The 23,578-nt window shown below is 38.1% G+C and overlaps 1 long non-coding RNA gene across 1 annotated transcript in view; it reads right to left on the bottom strand.

Moving 5' to 3' along the window:
• LOC131480588 (uncharacterized) overlaps positions 1–23,578 on the bottom strand; it is a 280,437-nt gene that overhangs the window by 6,956 nt on the left and 249,903 nt on the right. The gene's annotated exons all lie outside the window — the stretch shown is intronic.

Below are 23,578 nucleotides of genomic sequence, written 5' to 3'. Positions count from 1 at the left end.
TATTACTATTTATGAAGCATGTACATTCATTCTGCAGTACACAGAGGCTTTCTGTGTATTGCCTCATTGACTGTGTAAAGAGAACATAACTTATTTGACTAAGGCTTACACTGTCCATACATATTTAAGCTAGAATTTGAATATAGGTTAAATTGTTACAAAGGCAAAACTTTAATCATATTGCTATATTAAGGCAATATTTTTAAAAACTTTAAAAATGGCACACCTAATTTTCAGTTATTAAAACCTAAGCCGGGCTCGGCGGCGTGGCCTGGTGGCTAAGGTCCTTGCCTTGATCCCATATGGCCGCTGGTTCTAGTCCCGGCAGCTCCACTTCCTCTCTATCTCTCCTCCTCTCAGTGTATCTGACTTTGTAATAAAAATAAAATAAATATTAAAAAAAAACCTAAACCAATATTTCAGTTATAATAAAAGTACCAAAGTTTTTCAGAACGTTCTACTAAAACATATTTTGTCCCTTATTTGAAAAAAAGTTAGGTAATATTCGATTCAGTGATTTTCTGGTTTTTCTTTTTATCCCCAGAAAATTTTAACAACAAAATAATGATACTATTCAAATGAAATATGTAAATTGACATATTTTATGCAGCAACTTTGAATATTTTATTTTAGAAATGTATGTAATGAAATTATAATATGCTATTGAATGTCACATATATGAATAATAACAAAAATTTAAAGGGAAATAAAGTGCAAGTTAAACATTGGGATTCATGGTTAATAATACTATTTCATAAATAAAAAGCCAAATTCCACTATGAATTGTCATTGCTTTAATTCTTGACCTTAATACTTTTACCTACTATAGTAGTGATTCCAAATATCTGGGACGGTTACAGACTCTTTAATTATTAGTGGAGGGCTACAGACTCTCTCTAAAAATCACAGAAGCAAACACATACTTGTGCACATTCACACACGCAAGGGCCTTTGTGAAGTAACTGAATTGGATAAGTTCGTTTGGTTGGCCATAGGACAGAGACAGATACACGTTTCCTTTCTCTTGCCATGTGACATCTGATGCCACTTGAATCATCTGTCAATACAATGACCAGAGTCTAAACCAATCAAGCTCACCCAGTCATGAACTAAAAACCTCCAAAACAATGAACAAGAGTAACCCCCTCCACACTTTATAAATTAGGCGACCTCAGATATTGCATTATGGTAACCAAAAGCTAAGTGATACATTCATTCAGTGAAAATTACTTAACTTTCATGTATGAAGCACAAGAATAAGGCCTCGTCAACAAACTTTCTTCAGCAAAGCAAGTGCCAAAATAAACAGCCGTTTTATCTCAGAAATTATAGCTGTAATATCAGTATCAACCTGCATTTGCAGAACATGCTTTTATTTTCCCTGAAGAAAAGGATGAAAATCAAAAAGGAAAGAACTTGCTGTACCATATTTTCAAGTGACTTACTCTACATATCTAAAAGGCCTTCCATTCCTAATGCAATAGCCAATGAAGATTGCAAAGGAGACCCTAAACTCATACTCTGATAAACTAACAAATAAATACTAAGAAATTAATACTACTATTGCTTATAAGGAATCAAATACTTAAGTGCAAGGTCACAGCTAAATTTCAAAGAGCTCAAATAGTCTCCCATTCTCCACACCCTCTGTGATTTCACAAAGCATTTCCTCAAAGTTGCTTATACCAAAGTTACTTACCTACAGAAAATATTTCAAATGTACTGTAAGAACAGATGTGTGTTTAATCTGTATAACTCTCATGCCTAAACTCACATTCTTTCCACTTCTCTAGCTTATTTTCCATTAGCTTAATTTACCAAAAGGTAATTTGGAACAGAGACAATTAAAATAATCCAGGTTGAAAAGGTGAACTAATTATGAGTCATAGAGCCTCATTTTCACAAAGAAACAATGAAAATGAGTGAACATTTAAATAATTTAAAAACACTTAAATTCTTGAGTAGAAAATGTAAAGTTGATTATCTGACTAATGACAATCCATTGTGAGCAAAATGTTGAGTTGTACATATGCTAACATTTCTTTTCTTAACCTGAGGTTCTGTTTAATTCTTCCATTGGCTAATATTATTCTAGCAGCAGGGTATTTAAAAACATAGTAATTATCTCCAAAAGAACCAAGAACTGGGAGGGAAACAGTCAAACAAAGTATAAGAACAATCCCTCATGTAAACACAGTTTAGCAATATACTAACAGAGATCTAACAGCTGTAGCCACAAATTAAATAAACAAACACTTGAACTTAATATATAATCATCAGCATAGATTTTTAAAATTCCCAAATTTTGATGACAAAAAATTTTAATTGAGAGAAGTTTATAATTATTGTTATTGCTCAGTTTCAGAAAGAACCCTGTTATGACTGCTAAAAATCTACAGCCCTATATTTTCATCAACATTTGCAAAACATCTGATTTGTGAAATTATACTGTGCCTAATGTTGTCTATTGTAAATAGTAATTTATAATTCCTGAATATCATTTATTTGCACGTAACTTATTTGCATTCATATCATATTGTTTTAAGCTTCAAATTATTCAAATTATTTCAACTGATTTTCAAACTCCACATTCTTTCCAATTCAATGTACTCATTCTGCACTAATCTTATCATCTTTTACTCAAATACTTCATTGGCTTCTGATTGTCCAGTTAATACTTTACACAGATGCCGTCTAGTTTTCTACATTAATTTTTACAACATAAAACTGAGTGTTTACCTTGTATTTAAAATATTGTCGGAAACCATTGTAATGAGAAACAAAGGACTTAAATGTTCCATAAAATGGATTGTATAAGAGTTCGTCAGCTTTTACAAATTGGATGCATTAGATTGGTGGGTTGCATATCATAGCATTTTTGACATGAGATTAGTATGGAATAAATTCTCCCAGCTTAGAATAAAAGCAAAATTTATGTAAGCAAATGAGGTTGGTGCAAGAAATGTACTATTGAATGTATCCTCAAATTAAACCAGTTCAGAAAAATAAAATGGCAATAAATTAATTTCTAGAATTAGTACACATGTTCCTCCCATTTCCGAGAAGCAAATACACACACACACACACACACACATACACACACACACAGTGTCTTAGAAGGAGCTAAGTAACCATCCTCTATGAGTGGCTATCATGTCAATAACATTATGAGAATGTTATCTTTAATTGATTTATTTCCTGTTTTAAAAGAAAAACTTTAGACAAAAACTGGATTTAACAGGGTTTATTCGAACAAAGAATGATTTATAAACCAAGAAATACTAGAACTATAGAAGATCAACACTATAAGAGCCAAAGTTGTACAGGCCAAACATGGAGAAAATCACCTGATTTGCTACAGCTAGGTGTCTTCCTCATTTGGTCAAGGTTTAATGAGGCTTTTACATTATTTGGGCATGGCTGGTCAGTTGGCTTTCTATAACTGGCTAAAATTAATCTATGTGCTCCAAGATAAACTTTTAAATTAGTGTCTAGTTTGCTTGTTTGTAGGCCATGGTTCATTATGTGGGAACTCAAAGCACAGAGAGGGCTAGAGGCTAACGGCCAGACATTTTGATTTAATACCTGCCGGAATCTACCTTACTCAAGGTAACATTCTGAAATCAAGGTGGTCAAGATCCTATCCCAACTACTAGGATATTTTTAGCCCCACTTCAGCTATATTGTAAAATATCCCAAAATCAGGATAACAAGGAAAAAGGCAAGTGGATACAGATAGGTAATTCGCTGTATGTTTGTATTTTGCCACAAATGAAACTATGGGATTCATTTCAATTTATTGCTGCTTAGCAAGACAAGAACTTATGGAATGCTAAAATATTACATAGATACCTACACTGGATATCCACATGTGTACCCACAAAACAGTTCCATCTGGCTAAAAGTAGCTGTAAAAGAATCTCCCCAATTAAGACATAAAGAGAAGATGTGGTTTCTTCATAAGAAAAGTACTGAGCACCTCAAACATTCTTGTTGCACACAAGCTCTCCATCAGGAATATCAGAGTAGTATTAGAGTTCTGAAGACAGAGTATCTGCCTCATCAGAAAGCAAGATCAATTATAATGCTGGTGTGAACAAATAGAAATCCTTATCACATCTGAGGGAAAAAAAGCTTGAGTTTCTAAAAAATGTGTGTGTGTATGCGCACGCATGTAGAATCAAATCAAGTGATGAATAATGATGCTGTAAAAAAAACAAAATATCTTCAGCTGTCTGAGAGAAGGGTATTAGACCACAAACGGCATCAAACAGCAGTCCTTGAGCAGTGTCCTCAAACAAAACGGCTAGCACCTTCCGTATTTCTGAAAAAGATTGGGGATAAGGTACAGACAACACAGGAACACCCGCTAATCCTGAGAACAAGGAGCTTGGATGTGCTGAGTGGGTGTACATGCTGACTGGCACAGACAGCACCTCAGCAAAAGATGAAATGATGATGAACAAATGTCGCAGGTCTGATTTGTGTATGCTTTGTGCATCTTAATTTATATTTGTCTTAAGCCATTTGTGTTGCTGTAACCACTTATCATGAAAGGGGGTGGATTAAAATGAATGTCATTTTGTGGATTAAAATGACATTCTATCTCAGCTTAAGTCTGAGATCCCAGTGCTGGTAATGTGAGGTTTTGGTGACAGTCTCTTCCAAATTGGTTGCAAATTGCCAATTTCCTGTCCTCATGCATTACCTATAATCCCTAATTGCTTCTGTCTACACTCAGTTTTGATTATCCATCACATTCCCAAATCTTTCGGCAATTCTTTATCTCATTTTTCTATATTCAATAGTTGACTGAACATTCCCAGCATCTCTTCTGTGTTACATCCCACCAATGTAAAATTCTTGTTTCCTTTTGGATCCTTCTAAAAGCAGATGCTACATTGAGCTTAGAGGTACAAGGGATGTGGGGGAGTAACACCTGTGAATGACCAAAGGCCAGAGAGCCTGAGAAGATCCTGAAACTTTGCATATCACACTGTGGGCCTGATCAATGCACATGTCAGAGGAAAGAATGGGTAGGAAGAGCCTCATACTTCTGAGAGTCCTGGCCAAGGCCAGTGGTAAATGTTTTCACAAAAACTGACCAAGGAAAAATCCAACACTAGGTAGGAATACCCTGGCTCCAAGTATGATGATATATTGATCAAGTACTGGCTGATTGTACTTCAGAGACGCCCCTCTGTGGCAGATCTAATGACATTTTGAGGCAGTCAGTCACTACATGCCTTGCAATGAATATTCCTGGGCACAACTAACTAGCATATCTCCCTTGCTCTCACATTCTTTATTCTCTCATTTAGTCTACCAGCATTCCAACTTACCAATTATGGACTCAACAGGCACCTTAGCTCATTTCTCTTCTCCCAATTCATTAAATTAAAGTTGCCGTCCAAGCATTTCTCAAAAATATCTCCTGTCCTAACTCTCCTCCTTTAAATCTTACTGCTTAGGGCTTCATCCACTCCCATCTGAATTAATACAGCAGATTTCTGACTCCCTGACTCATTCCTTTGAGCTCTACCTTACTCATAGGTCTGTCAGACATATGTTTAAAATCTAACATTTCTATTCTCCTCACTTTCTTTTTAAAATATTAATCCATTCATTTGTTTATTTATTTATTTAAAATTCACAGAGAAAGAGAATCTTCCATTTGGTTCACTCCCAAAATGACTGCAAAAGCCAGGGCCGGGCTAGAGCAAAGTCAGGACCCAGGAGCTTCTTCCAGGTCTCCCATGTGCATAGCAGGGGCCCAAGCACTTGGAGCGACTTTCATTCACTTTTAGCCAAGGGAGTTGGGCTAGAAATGGAGCAGCTAGAATGCAAACCATCACCCATATGAGACGCTGACATTGCAAACAGATCTTTACCTATCATGCCACAATAGCAGCACCTGACCATTTTCAATATAAAACTGTTGCTGCTGAAGATGATGATGAGGATGAAGATGAGGAGAATGATGATTATTTTGATGATAAGAAAGCCGGAGAAAAATCTCCAGTGAAGAAACCTACCTACATGAGATACTCCAGCCAAGAATGCACAAAAATCAAACCAGAATGGAAAAGACTCCAAAATATTGACACCAAGATCAAAAGGTCAAGAATCATTCAAAAAACAGGAAAAAACTCCAAAGACACCAAAATGACCTAGCTTTGTAGAAGACATTAAAGCAAAATACAAGCAAGTATAGAAAAAAGTGTTTCTCTTCCCAAAATGGAAGCCAAATTTGTCAATTATGTGAAGGATTGCTTCCGGATGACTGACCAGGAGGCTATTCAAGATCTTTGGCAGTGGAGGGAGTTTCTTAAGAAAATAGTTTACACAGTTTGTTAAAATTTTCCATCTTATTTCATTTCTGTAACAGTTGATATCTGGCTGTCCTTTTTATAATGCAGAGTGAGAACTTTCCCTATTGTGTTTGATAAATGTTGCCAAGAATCTGTTGTCCAAAATACCTGTTTAGCTTTTAAAAAATGGAACTCCACACTTTGCTTGGTCTGAAGTATGTATGGAATGCTAGGAGAGGACACAGCAGTAGCAGTGGTTAGACGTGGAAATGGTGGGAAGTCAAAAATATACATGTGAAATAAACTCATTCCCCAGACAGATGCACTGTCCTGGGCTGGGCCAGACCAAAGCCAGGAGCAAGGAACTCCATTAGGGTCTTTATTCTGATTGGCAATGGCAAAAGGATTCATGCAATCTTTCACTGCCTTCACAAGCACTCCCTTCACAAGCTGGATTGGAAGCAGAGAATCTAAAACTTCGACCTGCATCTCAGTAACTGACAGAAGCTAAATCAATCTTAACCAGCAACAACAAAGGTGGAGGCATCACAATACCAGACTCCAAGGCACACTACCGGGCAGCTGTAACCCAAACAGACATGAACCAGCACTGGCAGAAACACAGACATGCACAGCAATGAAACAACAGAAATCCCACAAGTGAACCCACACACTGACAGCCAGCAATTACACCTCAGATAAAAAATGAACTCTAAATGTATCAAAGATCTAAATCTGCAACCTGATAACATAAAATACTAGAGAAAACAATTAGGAACTCTCTGCAAGACATGGGTGAAGGCAAATAGTACTTAGAAAAGATTCCAGAAGCTCCTAAATCTGAATTGCAAAATACATGAAATTTATTCACTTTACATAAATATTGTTTTAAAAAATATAGTGTACTGTATGCCATAGAAATACACAAATATTATATAATAATGCCAAATTTTTGAGTTGCTGGAAAATGTAAAGTATAGCAAAACCATGATTTATTTCAAAAAAACATTTGCACCCAAATAAACTTAACGTTAAGTTTGTTTGTTTTTTAAAGAGAAATACCAGTGTCACAAGCAGTGGATGAAACTACTATGCCAAAGCACTGGCACCAATTTATTGATAAATTCCATTTTTCTATGAATTATTTGAAGTACATTGAAGACTAAGAAGCTGAGGCTCAGAAAAGCCAAATAAAGTTTTGATATTTAAACCCAGTATTTTGATCTGAAAGCTTTTTGCCTGGGTATCTATAGTCCAATTTAATTCCAATGAATAAATTTCATTGTAGAGATACTACTAGGTACACTCTAAACCACAATGTATTACTCTGGCAAAACAGAGGCTTTAGATGTGGGTTTCCCCACTTACCTGTTGCTAGGTACTACATAAATTTTCTGAGTTCCATCATCTTTTTTTCTATTTTTAAAGCTATGCCAAAATTTATAGCACAAAGATTTCTCTAAGAATCAACAAGGGTACATAACAGCTAGGAAAGCACTTGGTGAAAATTAAGTACTCAATACATAAATAATAATGGTATAACGTACCATTTCAGACGCAATGGAGCTACTTGAAATTAAAAAACTGTTCTGCCATATTATATCCCTGCCCTGCTTCACCAACTTAAACAGATGTGCAATGGACAGCAAAAAAGCTATTAATAAACTAGAAGAAACATTTAAAAAGTTCTTTTGTAATCTTCATTAATCTGTCATGTCTGTTTGGGCTGTGGTAACAAAACACCATAAGTTGAGTGACATATAACCAGAATTTTCTCAAAAGTCCTAAATCCACCACAAGCATTCCCAATGTTTCATTTGGGACCAATTCCTGCCTTTCTCTTGGCAAACTTCTTACTAGTATCTTCACATGGTGGAAAAAGTGATCCTTCTTTCTTCACCTTCTTATAAAACTGTCAGAATTATTAGATTAGAACTTCGCCCCATCACTTTTCTAGCCATAATTACTTCCTAAAACCACAGCTTCCAATTATAGTCACCTTGAGGGTTAGAGCTTCTACATATGAATTAGTACAGGAGGGAGGCAGTGCAGCCACACAATTCAGTCCACAACATAATTAAATTTTGGAAACTTAATAATATATAAATTATTATCTGAAGAAAATGTTATTCTGTAATAAAACAAGTATGATTAACAACTGAAATTTGCAATGGAAAATCATTTCAGTTCTCTTCTATGTACTTATCAGTTAAAGGAATCATCCTTTGAAAAAGAAAGGACTTTCTCAATGAAGGGAAAATTTGATATTTGGAAGTACCAGAGACTGTTAGGAAAGGGAAGAATTCTGTCCAGGTCTTTTAGTTTACAACGCAAACCTAATATCATTTCAAACCGATTAACTGCTATTTTCTAAAAGTAGGAAGCTTGAAAAATGTCATTTGTTGGTGTTCTCCCCTTGTAGCAACTTGTTGCACTATGAAAATACAGTCTTTGAGCAATTCATTGAGGTGGCTGATGAAATAAAAATTCCTGCTGCCCCCCATTTGTTTTTATATTACCCTATTCCTTGCTTCTGTGAGGAAAGAATTTGAAGCTGGCGTATACGTCACCTTAATCCAAACCTTGACACTTTCAAAATTTTACCAGATATTTCAGAGCAATTTAAAATCGATTGAGGGCAATCAAAACTGAAAAAGCAAGTCTTGCCCTGTCCGATTATTCAGTAATTGTTCAACAATGGACAGGCAAGCTGAGGATGCAGGGAATTTGTGCAGTACAGACATATTTGGAATGCTCAGCTTTGTAGCAGAAGCTAAATGGGATCTGGATCTTAGAAGATTTCTGTTTTAATTATTCTTCTTCCTTTGCTAATAAAAACCAAACTAAATTGTGAGTATCCTTATGGATAATGATCATAGTGGGAATAGTTTACCTATTATGGCTTTCCTGTTTATAAGCTTTATAAGATTATTTATCCGTAGATTTTACAGGAATCGTTAAATAACAAAATTTCACTAAAACATGTCTTCCTGGGTATAAGAAATAATTAACAATTATGTGAATAATTTTTAAAATACTAGCTATCGTACTTGGAATATGGTGATGCGTGTTTTCTATGACTCACCCCAGCCCAATCTGTTCTATCTGGACAGAGGCTGTCATTAGGATAGGAAAATCAAAATGACATGAGTGTTGTTGATCATCTGAGAGCTGGACAGTTCTTTCCATCTATAAATTTTGGTGGGAAGCAATTGCTTCAGAAACCAATTTGCTACTTGACAATCAGGCAATTATATGCTTTTTCTAACATAAAACATTTTGTATAAACAGAAGATAAGCTATTGTCTTACAGTTAACAAGTATTTCCCCCAGGTGTGTCTACTACCTAGGCTGCCCTGTACCTAGGGCAGATGTTGCACTGCTGGGAGAAAAGCAGCTAATATCTGGAGAGCATTCTGAGCCTGGTTAATGTCAAATTTTCGCTAACTATACCAGTGTGCCAGCATAGTTACCCATTCTTAATATATGGGGGCAGACACCAGCACACCAGCAGATGGGGTCCTGGGACCTGCACCAGATCATGCCTGGGCCCTGGGAAGGTGGCCAAGGCCTCAGGGTGTCAAGACACACTGCCAGTGTACCTGGATTGGGGATTTACATGCTTGCAGGCATGGGGAGCTGTGGATTGCTCAGGGAGAATGTGACTTCTGGGAGAATTCCATTAACCAGGCTACCATACTTATAGCTAAATGAAGGGACCAAAACCAGGTGGTTTAGAGGACCTCTCAGGACCAAACCAATACACCAGCCCACTTAGAACACAAGCTGGATATGCTGGTATCAACCACTGTCTACTGGTACACATAAAAGGCTTGGCTAGGGGGCCTGCCTGGCAGGGCTTGAACACAGTACCTACCAGTGAGTGTTGGGACAGGGGGTGAACCATGTAAGGCTGGGCCATAACACTAACCAACATGTTAGAGAACCAGGTCTGGGAGCAGATTCTGTGGGGGATGGGGGATCATCAGCTCACAAGCTGCTGTGCTCAAAGGCTGGGAGAGGTGATAGGCTGAGCTAGGCATGACTATGATACTCACAGCACTCACAAGTACTGCAACAGGGAACAGGTCAGGCTACTCCAGGCAGCAGCACCTGCTGGCATACCCAAGAATTGGGTATGGAGCGAGCCAGGCTGCAACATCCACCAGTACACACAAAGGCCAACACTTACGGGCAGACCATGTAAAGTAAGGGCCTTATATCCTCTGGCATACGTGAGATCTGAGCCTGGGAGTGAGCCCAGTAGGGGAATTGGGGAACTCCCCTGATGGGCTATCACTCCTGCTAGTGAACAGGTAAGTTGGCTGAGTGTTGGACAGGCCGGGCAGGGATGCTTCACTTGTTGGCAGGTGTGCAGAGTGGCTCTGGGGTGGAGGGTGTAGGGAATCAGGTAAGGCAAAGCCAAACCATAATACACTGGCATGCACTGGAGCTAGGTTGGGGCACAGGCCATGCTGGACTAGGCTAGGCTATCACCCCTAATGGATTGCATGAAAGCCAGGGATACGAGTAGGCTGTGCAAGGCTAGGCTACAGCACCCACCAGGAAAAGTTTGGACTGGAGCTAGGCCAGGTCAGACTGCAGCACCTGGTGGTAAAGGCCAAGAGGGGTGATGGGTTATGCCAAGCTGGATCAGAGCAACCACGGCCATGCACAAGATCTGTAGCTAGGGATGGATCTGGTCAGAGAACTAAGGGGACACCATGGCTGAGCTGAGGTTCCCACTAGTGAGCAAAAGAGCTGGAATGGGGGCAAACAAACTGGGCTGGACATGCCTGTAGCATCCCTTGGCATAGGTGTAGACTGAGTCCGGGATGTGCAAGACTGGGCTAAGCTCCAGCACCCTCTGGAGCTCACAACAGCCAGAGAAAGTGTAGGAGAGCCTGGGTTAGGTCTCGGCGCCTGCTGAATCATATGAGGGCTGTCTGGGGTGGACCAGGGAGTACTGAGCTGCAGCACCCAAAGCTAAGAGCCAGAATGGGTGTGCACCGATCAGACAAGGCTACTGTACCTGCCAGGACAGGAAGTAGGCCAAATCAGGCTATGCCAAGAAGCCACCAATGTGCCCGAGATCTGCAGCTCTCAGGAGTGTAGGGAACTCCTCTGTCAGGATGCAGTCCCTACAGGTGAGCACAAGAACTAAGACTGGGAGCAGCCCAGCTCTGGTAGCATAGGTGTGGTTCAGGTCTAGGGAGACTGGGCCAGTTTATTGCACCCACTGGCAGATGTGAGAACCAGGATGGGGTGCAGGACAGACTGGGTTGCGTCATAACACCAGCCAGTTCACATTAGGGCTGGGACGGGAGCTGGCTAGGCTGAGATAGGCTATAGTACCCACCAACATGAACTGAAACTGGAACAGACTGGGCCAAGTCAGGCTTCAGCACCCACTGGTGAATCCCAAGGTAAGGCAAGACATTCCACATTGTTCTCAGCATCTACCAGCACACGTAAGACCTGGGCATGTTCTTGGGGATTTTAGACCCTGCCAGCAGGGCCCCAAGGTCACTGAGGGTGAGGCAGACAGTGGCATTCGGCCACAAAACCCACCAGAGACCAGCTGGTGAGGAATATCCTTCCATTCAGTCCAAGTTCCAGGTTTATAAAAGTCTAGGAAAAGGGAGGGTAAAAGGGCGTTTTCAGGTAGTCCCTTCATCCAGTGATGACACTGTGATTGGATGAAAGGCATGCCTAATCCTGTGGATCTTCCAATCATATCAGAGGTCACATTCTATAAAAAGGATTGGGAATCACACCCTAGGCCAGGGCAGATGTGCCTAGGTCATGCCCACCAGGTAGCAGGCAAAGACTCAGAGATGATTTCCCACAGCATGGTATGGGGCTGGGAGTAGGCATAGTAGGGAAATTGTGGGCACCCCTCTGATGGGCTACAGCTCCCACAGCTCAGCATGAGAACCAGAGCTGGGGGAGGGTCTTGTTGGGCAGGCAGTAGCACCCACCAGCATGAGTGTGTTCTGAACAGTTGAATTGGTCAGGCCGAGCAAGACTCCAACACACATTGATGTGTATGAGAGCAAAATGGGATACAGGACAGACTGGACCAGTCTGCTGCATACATTGGCATGTGCAGGAACCAGGGCTTGGAGCAGGTCGGGTGGAGGTTACTGAGGGTCATCCCAAGCAGATTGCAGTTCCTGGTGGTGTGCATGAGAGCTAACTGTGTGGTGGGCAGGGATGGGCTAGACTGCAGTATCCACTGGTTTGCATATGAGATGGGGTTGGGGGCAGAACTGACCAAGCAAATACAACCACCAGTGTATGTGGGTTGATGTGGGTGACAAACTAGGCCAAACTCCACACCAGCTGGCACGCACAGGAATCAAATCTGGGAATACCTCCAAAGAGATTTCTCTGGGGATCCCCAATTTAGACCCGTGACTTAGAGCTCTAACCACAGAGAAAACCATAGGACCTGTGGTCTCACCGTGGAGTGCATATGTCAGAACTGGACCTCCACAGCTGCTGATGGCATGCCCAGATACACATGGGGGTCATGACAACTAGTTCACTGAGGCCTGCAGATGACATCTAGTACAACTGAGGGCAGAACACATTGAGCAGTTCTCCCAGCCAAGCTTTAACAACAAGTATCTGGGCGGGTGGAGTCTCTGAAGTAGACTATGTCAGCCAATGAACCATGGAACTAGTTCCTCAACCTTGGAGCAAAAAATAAACAACATCTCAGCACTATCAAAACCAGTTGAGGGCCCAACGGTGAGGCCTAGTGGTTAAGGTCCTCGCCTTGAAAGCACCCCGGGATCCCATATGGGCGCCGGTTCTAATCCCGGCAGCTCCACTTCCCATCCAGCTCCCTGCTTGTGGCCTGGGAAAGCAGTCGAGGACGGCCCAAAGCCTTGGGACCCTGCACCCACATGGGGAGTGAATCATCGGATGGAAGATCTTCTTCTCTGTCTCTCTTCCTCTCTGTATATCTGACCTTCCAACAAAAATAAATAAATCTTTTTTTAAAAAAAAAAATCTCTAACCAAGTTCTAAGATTAGAGAAGTGATTGGCCAATGAGCATCAAAAATTTAAGAATGCATCATTTAGCCATTGATTAAGTCACTCTTATGCTGTAGGTTGCTTCACAGAAACCAATTTCTAATTATTCCCCAAAGCTGTATCAGATTCAGATGAGTTTATTTTAATTATCCCCTGAGCAACAATGTCGTATGTCAGACCATTTTATTCATCTTTTCATCAGCTTTAAATTAGAAGTGGTCTCAGGGCATGCACCATGGCTTAGCATGGCTTAATCCTCTGCCTATTGGCATCCGGTATGGGTGCCTATTAAGATCCTGATTGTTTCACTTTCCATCAGCTCCCAGCTAATGTCCTGAGAGAGCAGAAGAGGATGCCCCAAGTCCTTGGGCCCCTGCTCTCCCATGGAGACCCAAAGAAGCTCTTGGATCCCAGCTTATGTCTGGCTATTGCAGCCATTTGGGTAGTGAATCAATAGATTGAAGACTGACTTTGTCTCTCTCTCTCTTCCCACTCTTTCTCTCTCTTTCTCTCTCTCTAACTCTGACTTTCAAAGAAAAATCATTTAAAAAGTAGTCTTATCTGGCTGAGGAGACACACTGCCTATAAGTATCACAGTATCATCACAAAAATAAGATTTGGAACATATTTACCTTTTTCAATGCAAAAGAGTGACTACACTTTCTCTTTTAATAGATTTCAGGAAATTCTACAACCATGGAGTAGTATATTTTCCAAGAAAACTGCAGAGCAACAGATTTACAAACTTCAACAGGAGAAGTACAGATACCAGTGCTTTTGTGTAGCCTAATTATGTCAATCGTTTCTGGCAATCAAAATGGATCACCAATGACTGCTCACCATAATTATGGGCATAGCTTCCTTCCAAAAATTAAAATCTTAAATCCCCCTAGTATTGTGGGCTTAACATGTGTGCCTCCCCAGATATATATGCTCAAATTCTAGCCCCAAGCTGATCTTACTGTTAGCTAGGGCCTTCTAAAAGGTGGCTTAAAATATGATGGAAGAGCTTTCATAAGCAACATTAGTAGCTCTGAGAGGGCCCCAGAAGCTGCCTTGCATGTTTTACCACATGAAGACACAGATAAAAGCTACTGTCTATGAGGAATAAACCCTCTACAGATACCAATTCTGAAGGAACCCTGATCTTGAACTTCCTGGCCCCTAGAATTCATATAGGTTAGAAGTCACCCAGTTATTTCAATCTAATTGGATAAAGGTATACAGCTAGGGTACTTTTTTCATTGAGCTGTACAATGTTAGAAACACAACTTAGCAAGATAGAAAAGTCTAATGGGCCAGCACAACCAATACAGAGTATCACAATATAAGAACCCCTTGGCTTGGTGGCACACTCATCAATATTAACACATCAATTTTATCATATCAATACAGTAGAATATTTTAATTCCTTCAAGACTGAACTGTATGCAATAAGAGTCAAGATTTTTAATCACACAAAACCTAAAGTAACAGAGACTGAAGTAATGCTAAGCATATTTCAGTGGTTTATTCACAATGATGCCTTTCTATGATAGTGTGGATGATCAACCTATACAACTGCATTGACTTACTTAGTGAAAGACTAATTTCCACTGTGCTTACTTTACATTTTTTGCAAAAATGGTAGTCACTGAATTATTGTAAGAAAATAATACGCTCATAAATATTCTCCTTGTATTTTATTCTTTACGTACTGCGGTTTAACTGAAAGCTATTTTAATATGGAACTAACCAATATTCTACAGTATTATCAAAATAGAAAATCAATCCCTAAAATAATAATTTTTCATTTTATCAAATAACAAGCTTAACAATAAAATTTTAAAATTGTTTTAATTCAAGACAACTTTTAGCAGAGTCATAAGGGTTGAAATTGTGTTGTGCTGGGGCACATAGAAATATAATATGACATATATACAGACTACTTATTTAGGTCCATTTGATAGGCAGAAAAGTTTTGCAACTACTACCCAAGTGACATCTATTAAACACAGTTCCTTATACCTGAAGAAACATTTGAAGCACTGTACATACAAGCAACAGCAAACTCTTACATCATGTACCATGCAAACAACAGGTGGAATCCATTAATTCAGTGACTACCCAATGAAGAATTTGAGGAAGCACTATCAGCCAAATCACCACAAATGGTAAATATGCCCTTCAGTCAGCCTGCTCTGGCTTATCTTTACTAGGCTCTGGAGATAGAACTCTGTTTTTTATCTAACACCAATTTAATCCACCTGAAAGCTTAAAAAATAATAAAACTAAACTAGGCAAACCTCTTAAGAAAACACAAGAAGCTACCAAATATAGTTCTGTACTACAAAAGGTTTTAATACTAGAAAAGGAATTTTCTGTGCAGCTGGGATTCTGAAGGAAGGCTTCACAAGGACAGAACCCTAACACTATGCGCCTCCAGACCACAAGTCCTCAAACTACACAATAGAATCACCTGTTGACTGTAGGAGACACAGATGGATGCAGGCTTTCTGACTTCAAAATCTGGATTTCCACACAAGCTCACAGGGCCTGTGAACAAGCTAAGGAATCTCCAATGTGAAGGCAGCGCATTCCTTTAGGTTGGTGGCTCTAAACTGAGGGATCTGAGTAATCACTATTGACCAAATAATTGTCAAAGATACAAATTCTTTTTTTCTCATCTGTAGTGCACAGAAATAATATCTCTTACCTCAAAAAAAGTGGGCAATTACATAAGAATGGCGCCCATGAGGTCAGCACCTTAAGCCACTAGCTGAGATAGTGGTACCTTATGCTGAGTTCTCTACTTCCAATCCAGGAACGAACCAACAGACTAAATTCTCCTTTCCCTCTCTCCTTCACTCTGTCTTTCAAATAAATAAATATTTTTTTAAATATTGACCAGTATGCACTAATCAATACATTATCATTACTGTGATAACTAAATTTTAAGGAATGCAAGAATCACTCAAGTATAAAAGATCAACTGAACTACAGGCACAAAAATGAAAGGTAGCCATGACATACACACATTTCACTACTTCTAGGCATAGCAAAGAAGTACAGTTTGACAAGAATCAAAGATGAAGCAGTAGAAAAACTCACCAGTTCTGCTCATACTTTGTATCCAGGGTTTTTGGCAGACAGCAAAAACTCACCAGTTTTGCCCACATTTTGGATCCGAACTTTTTGGTTCATGGTCATGTAGTTCTTCCCATCAAAAGTCTATTCCTCTGTGCCTCACATCTGGATCGACTCATGACTTAGATGGGCCAGGAATAAGTTCCAGCAGACATTTCCAGCCTAAGTATCAACAGACCTCCATAGTAACATTTCTTCTCATGAAACGAGGAGCAACAGCCAGAGAGCAAGCACTACCCGTGCTTTTAGATAAGGAAAATCAAGGCTTCATCATCACTCCCTTACCATAACCAAAAGCCAATCACAAGACACTGGCCAGCTGACTACAGATGCAGCAGAAGGCCTAGGCGGGGCCAGCCAAGTCTGAGGAAGGGAGATCAGTAAAACTCCCGTGCTGACCTGTGGACTAACAAAGCGAAAAGTGTGTTTTTTGTTTTTTGGGTTTTTTTTTTTTTTTTTGGAGTCACTAAGCCTTGAGGTTGTTTGTTAAGCAGCATTTATGCAGCCATAGATAACCAATGCAAAAATAGCCAGAATACAGAATAGCGGATATATTAAATGGTATGCTGTAAGTTTGAATCTTCACATCAAAGCCAATAAGGACCAAATGTCTTACTTGGTAAGAGACATTTGTGAACAGTGTCAAGAAAAACTATTCCAGCAGCATAGTAAAACAAGAACCAGACAAGGGACAAGCCTGGATTTGACATTATAGGGATAAAAGCAATTTGATGCAAAGACGTTACTCTCTATTTCTACTAAAAATGAAGACAGAGGTACTAAGATCTCTAATTATGGGGAAACAGATTTTATGTATCATGATCTATAAATGTGACATCCTTCTCCCACAAACTCTAGCAGACAGATTCTCCAAAATCGCATCATACTCAATTAACCTGTTCTATTTTTGATAGGACTCACAAATGTTAAAATCACAGGACTTACCAATGTTAAAAACATAGTTGAGAATACAGACACACTTTATCATAATTCACACTGAAGTCAGATGCCCACCTTTTGGGGATGGTAAAAAGAAACTCAGTAAATATAAAGATTCTTTTCAAATTCCACGTCAGCTCACCTCTTCTGGGATTACACTGAGAAGTGGGGTAGAACAATTGCAACCGAGTACTCATTTGCTTGTAGTAGCCTAAACTCACTATTCTAACCAAGTTGAGAAGACTACCTTTGTTTTCTGATATGTACAAGAAATGAAACATGGAAAGCAATCTAAAAACCTTACTCCCATACAGAACAGCTCCAGTATGTAAGGCATGACTGCACACATTTCACAGAAAAGTTGGGAACATATGACCTCCAATATTCCTAGTGATCAAATCAGAACAGAAAATAGAGTCAAGAGCACAATTTTTTTCCCACTATGCCTGCCTTTTGCTTCATTACTCTGGCCTTAGCTGCGATATTCTTTTAGTTTTGGAAATAAGCACATCGCTTTTATCTCCATTGCACAGAATGTTTTTTGAGACCTTTCTACTCTCACATGATTCATTCCATCTCTATTTCACTGTGCTACCCAGGACAGTTCTCACTTTAATCGCTTCAGGTTTTCCCCTCTCAAAGTTTCTCCTGCCTTTGTGCCTATCAAGCTTGCTCGTAATGTGAATTCCCTTCCTTTTGTATCCAATTCCCAAACCTAGCATTCACGGTGAGTTTCTGCATGGAACACAAACCTCAGCCGTCTGAGTGCCTTTAAAATTTCAGTGCAATCAGAAATAATTTCTCTACACATTTGGTCTGTTTCAGTGCTTCCAAAATGATAACAATAAATCTGTGAATCATGTAGTGCACATCTTTTTTTCAGATCATGCTTTCTTTTATTACTTTCAAAGTTGTGGATGATTTACTGCTCACTATCTTCCATCCACCTGCATGTCTCGTGGTAGCAAGTGATACAAGCCATTCAGAGAGCAAAGTACACACTTATGGGGAACGGGCTCCTTTAACCCCCACCAAAAAAATTAAATTAAATTACATTTAAAGCCTTATATAGAAAATGCAGTTTTCATTGTCTTCAAAATATCCTCAGCTCTGAATCTTTGCTCCCCTTGTATTAGTTTAGAGTTAAAAATAAAATATTCAGAAAATGTAAGACTCAGAAATGTTACCAGTTAGATACAGGATCAACCTTATTCACACCCACTAATAATAATGAAGATGCATACAGAAAGGTACTCTAAATAAAAAGAATGCAGAATATAGTACAATTATTGCTTAGATTAGCACTTTAAAAGGCATAATTTTATTATGCAAGAAAATATATTTTATTTTATACTTTCACATTTCAGGTAAAAGAGGGTTTGCTAACATTTTACTAATATTTCTATCCCTTCTACAATAAAGGTACATACACAATTAATTTGCTGTATATCCAGCTTCACTTTGATTTAAAATAATAGCTTAAGTGTTACCCCATTTTTTGGAAGTTTTTAGAATAAAACTTGAGTATGTACAATCAGCCATATTCTTCACTAAGCAACAGAAGCAGTTTTATCTAAACATTACAACCTCGTTTTATTATCTTACTGTCACAACTCTACAAAATGCAAGGTAATTATTGTCCTAATCTTACAAACAGAGAAACTATGTCATTATCATCATGTTAGTGTTCACTAAAATATGTTCTGTATACAAATTAATTGGGTACTTATTAAAATGCAAATTCATGTACTCTATTCCAAATCTTCTGAATTAAAATCTCTAGGGAATTGCATAAATCGACCAGTATCCCAAGTGATTTTTTTCTGCTCAAAAAAAAAAAAAAAACAAATGAGAACTGTTCCCTCTTTGTAACTACGACAGATGGCCTCATGTAGCAATAATCAGCAGTACAACGGCATCATTCATCTTTTCAGTCACTTTCTTTGAACCATAGGTAATAGCACTACATTTTTATGTATGATTAGGCTAGTAATATCTTCTCAAGAAAAGTATTCGAGGTGGAGAAACTGACTTGTACTGCTACCAATTGGGACTCTTATGAGGCAATTAAATTGCATATGATTCCAATTAACTCAATCTATCTCAACTTCAAAAATGATAGCAATATCAATTATCTTCTGACTGAATTTATTAATTTTATATAGTTGGTGTGGCTGAGTATTTTATTATTTTCTCACTGAAATTAAAGTGGTTTAGAACCAAGTAGTGACTATGGAGTGCTTTGATACAGGGCACATGCTACTTCTGGAAGTGTTCTGCAAACACTATATATATTTTTATGTATATATGTGTGTGATATATATGTGTAATATGTTTGTGTGATATATGTATGTATGTATATATGCAATGTATACATGTGCTATTTGTGTATAAATATGTGTGATATATAAACATACATATAAATAAAATAGCCCAATAGTTGCTATACTGTCCAGATATTATAAAAACTATCTAGGTACAAGTGTTTGAAAGTTATTATATTCTGTACTACACATTATTTAAAAGGAGTCTATTCAATCTGGCACCCAGCTTAAGTTAAAAATTCCAATGGATCAAGTTAACATTATTACTCAACAAATAGCATGGTAAAACTAAGGCTTTTTTTTTCTAGTTGTGGTTTATTATAATATGTTAACTGAATGTTTTAGTTCCTTAGGTATTTACGGTTTTTAATTTTTTTCAATAACACTTTAAATTTACTTCACAGGCAATAGTTTAATGCTCCACTAAATAAAGAGGTCAACAAGTGGAAAGCAGAAAGACAGCTTTTCCGCAGGAATGTAGGATTAACTATTTAATTCTTGAAGATGGAGTCCAAGCCTTGTGATAACATGTGAACACTGACAATTCACTCATCAGCTTCTGTGGTCCAGACCTCCTCCTGAGAAGCTCATCACCAAGTAACTGAGACCTATAATTGCCATGAAATACATTGAAGATAACACAGCATATTTAGCTACACTTCTTTTAACTTCATTTTCAATCATCTCACTCATACTCATTTGACAAAAATGTATTCTAGAAGTATTTTTTTTTCTTAAGATTTATGTTATGTATTTAGAGGGCAACGTTTGAGAGAAGAGGGGTGAAGAGATTCTCCATCTACTGATTCACTCCCCAAATGGCGACAGTGGCCAGGGTTGGGCCAGGTTAAAGCTAGGAGCCAGGAATTCCATTTGGTCTCCTATGTGAGTAGCAGCAGCCATGGAATTGAGCCCCTTTCCATTGCTTCCCTGGACATATAACCAGAGAGCTGGATTGCAAGTGGAGCAGTCTGGATTCAAAGCAATGCTCATGTGATTTGCTGGCATTTCACAGTGGATTAACTCACTGTGCTACAACACCAGTCTCCAGAAATATGTGTGAGAAAAGTACTGTGATTGTTTTCTGAGACCTTCAGTAACCAAGTATAAAAGCCTTTCTACAACATAACAGATAAGTCTGTAGTCAATTAGATTCTTGTTGACACATGTTTCTTAATAATTATAAAATCTCTATTTTATTTGTAACTAGGGTATTTTTTATTTTAGTACAAGTTGTGAGTCAGCATATATTGCCCAAAACATGAAGAGTACTTCATCTGATTCAAGTATTTTATTCAATAACTTTGAGTCAATACATTTATATTACATGTTTTTCTCATTGCTTCTATCACAGTTGTTCTTTTACCTATGTAAAAAATCATATAATTTTGGAAAATGTTTTACATTCTTGGCCCTACACACACACACACACACACACACACACACATATTATGGCAATAATATGACTGACAAACATACTTTCAGTAAAATAATCCTTTTATCACTTTAGATTTTGAAATTCAGAAACATTGTAACATATGGTAATTTCAAGACTATTATCAAAATAATTGAAAAATATATTTGCGACTTATAAGCAAAAACCATGTTTACTAGTTCATTTAATTAACGTTGATAAATATGAGATTCATTTCTCCATATTTAAAGCTTGTACATTAAATGTCTTGATATCATTGTCACTATAAATGGCCACTTACATTATCAACACAGAGCAATTTGATACTTTATCTAAATCTATAATTTATGATCCACCTAGCTTTGATCTTATTACACAATGGATTATTTTATCAAGGAGGGAACAATTTATCATATAAGTGAGTCTTTTAATTTCTACCAAGAAACTTAAGTAATAAATGTCTCTTCCATTACTGTCAGTGTTGATAAATATAATTATATGTCAAGAAATAAATTGGCAAAATTTCTCAGCTCTTGCTAATAATGTACTTATACTTTTCAATTTACTTTGCTTTTAAAAAGGAATCATTTATGAGACTATATTTACACTGTAATTCTTTGTGTGATCATTTTCTCTAGCCCTTAGTATAATGCAATAATACACAAAGACATTCTTTAGAGCTAAAGATAAAAACAGAAAATCAATTTAATATCCAAATGGTAAATGAAGTTCCTAGGTCACAATTGGAATAAAATAAATATTCTTCACAACAAACAGCAAACCCAATAACAATAGAATAAGGAGCTTGACATTATAAAGCGTTCTATTCTAAGTGAGCTAAGACAACCCTTTTAAAACTTCACCTTTTGAAAAATAAAAACATCTAGTTTTAGATGCACTAAAGATAAGGACTGGAAAAAAATAGGTAAAGCAAATTCTCAGTACTATTATAATATTTATGAAAAACATATACTATACTTCAAGCTCAGGAATATTAGTTCTTAAAGTCTTAAAAAGTACCATTAACATCAAGTGAAAAATGTTGGTGAACTTAATATTTCCGAAACACACAAGTACAGAACAATTTTTGTTTTGTCTCATACTAAGCAATGTCCTGAGGAAAAGTTCCACATTTATTTACAAAAGTACAACCTCCAATGTTTAGTTGTCAAACTCCAAATGGATAATTGAGGAAAATTAAAGATCGATACACAAGGGTATGATTAAAGTTAAAGAAATAATAAAAGATAATGTAGTTCCCAGAGACCAGCATCAGCAGGAAAACACCTTACAACTATTTCCAGAACTGAGGAGTTAATGAAAAAGTGAGAAGTCAAATTCCAGGCTTTAACATGGTACTGAGGCCTTCTGAAGCAATTTGAGAAGGCATGCATAGCCAAGAGGAAGCTGGGGGAATAAACACCAGATTTATTTTCTCACCCCTCTAAACTCCTCTTAACAGCTTCCATCAGCCAGAACAAATAGAAGGCAATACATTCATCCCATCTCTAAGTGTCATTCTCTTAGGGTACATGGTAGAATATAAAAGGATATGGGATGCCAACAACACAAGCAGTGACTTAACCTATCATGCCACAGTGCTGCCCCCAAGACTGGAATTTTAAAAAACACATATGCTCTTTGTGCCAGCCATGATATACAACTGATTCTGCGCTGATGAATACAGAGATCTCTGTCAAAAGGACAAATCTGTATCCCTCACTAACACTGATTCTGGGCAAGACGTGTGACAGGGGCAGCCATCTCTTCAACAAATAATACTGGGAAAATTGAATCTTCACATTCAGAAGTATGAGACAAGACCCCTACCTTACACTTATTACAAAAATTAACTCTAAATGGGTCAAAGATCTAGATAAATGATTTGATACAATAAAATTACTAGAGGAAAATAGGGACACATAGCAACACATAAGCATAAGCAAAGACTTCTTGGAAAACACCCCAGCAGCACAGGCAATCAAAGCAAAAGTAAACAAATGGGATTACGTCAAATTAAGATGCATCTGTACTAGAAAGAAAACTGTCAACAAAATGAAGACAGCCAACAGAATGAGAGAACATATTTGCAAACTATAAATTAGATGGAGGATTAATATCCAGAATCTATGACAAGCTCATAAAATTTACAACAAAAACAATCCAGTTAAGAAAGGGATCCAGCATGGTAGCGTAACAGGCCAGTACTCTGTCCTGTGGTGTCAGCATCCCATAAGGGCTCCAGTTTGCGTCATGAATGCTCCACTTCTAACCCCTGCTTATGTCCTAGCAAAGCCGCAGAGTATGAGTCAAGTCCTTGGACTCCTGAAACCATGCTGGAGATATGGAGGAAGCTCCAGCTATAGAGGCCATTTGTGGAGTAAGCCAGCAAATGAAAGATTCTCGTTCTCATTCTCTC

Source organism: Ochotona princeps, chromosome 6 (assembly GCF_030435755.1).
Source record: "Ochotona princeps isolate mOchPri1 chromosome 6, mOchPri1.hap1, whole genome shotgun sequence".
Classification (NCBI taxonomy): domain Eukaryota; kingdom Metazoa; phylum Chordata; class Mammalia; order Lagomorpha; family Ochotonidae; genus Ochotona; species Ochotona princeps.
This window is presented reverse-complemented; position numbering and strand designations above follow the sequence as displayed.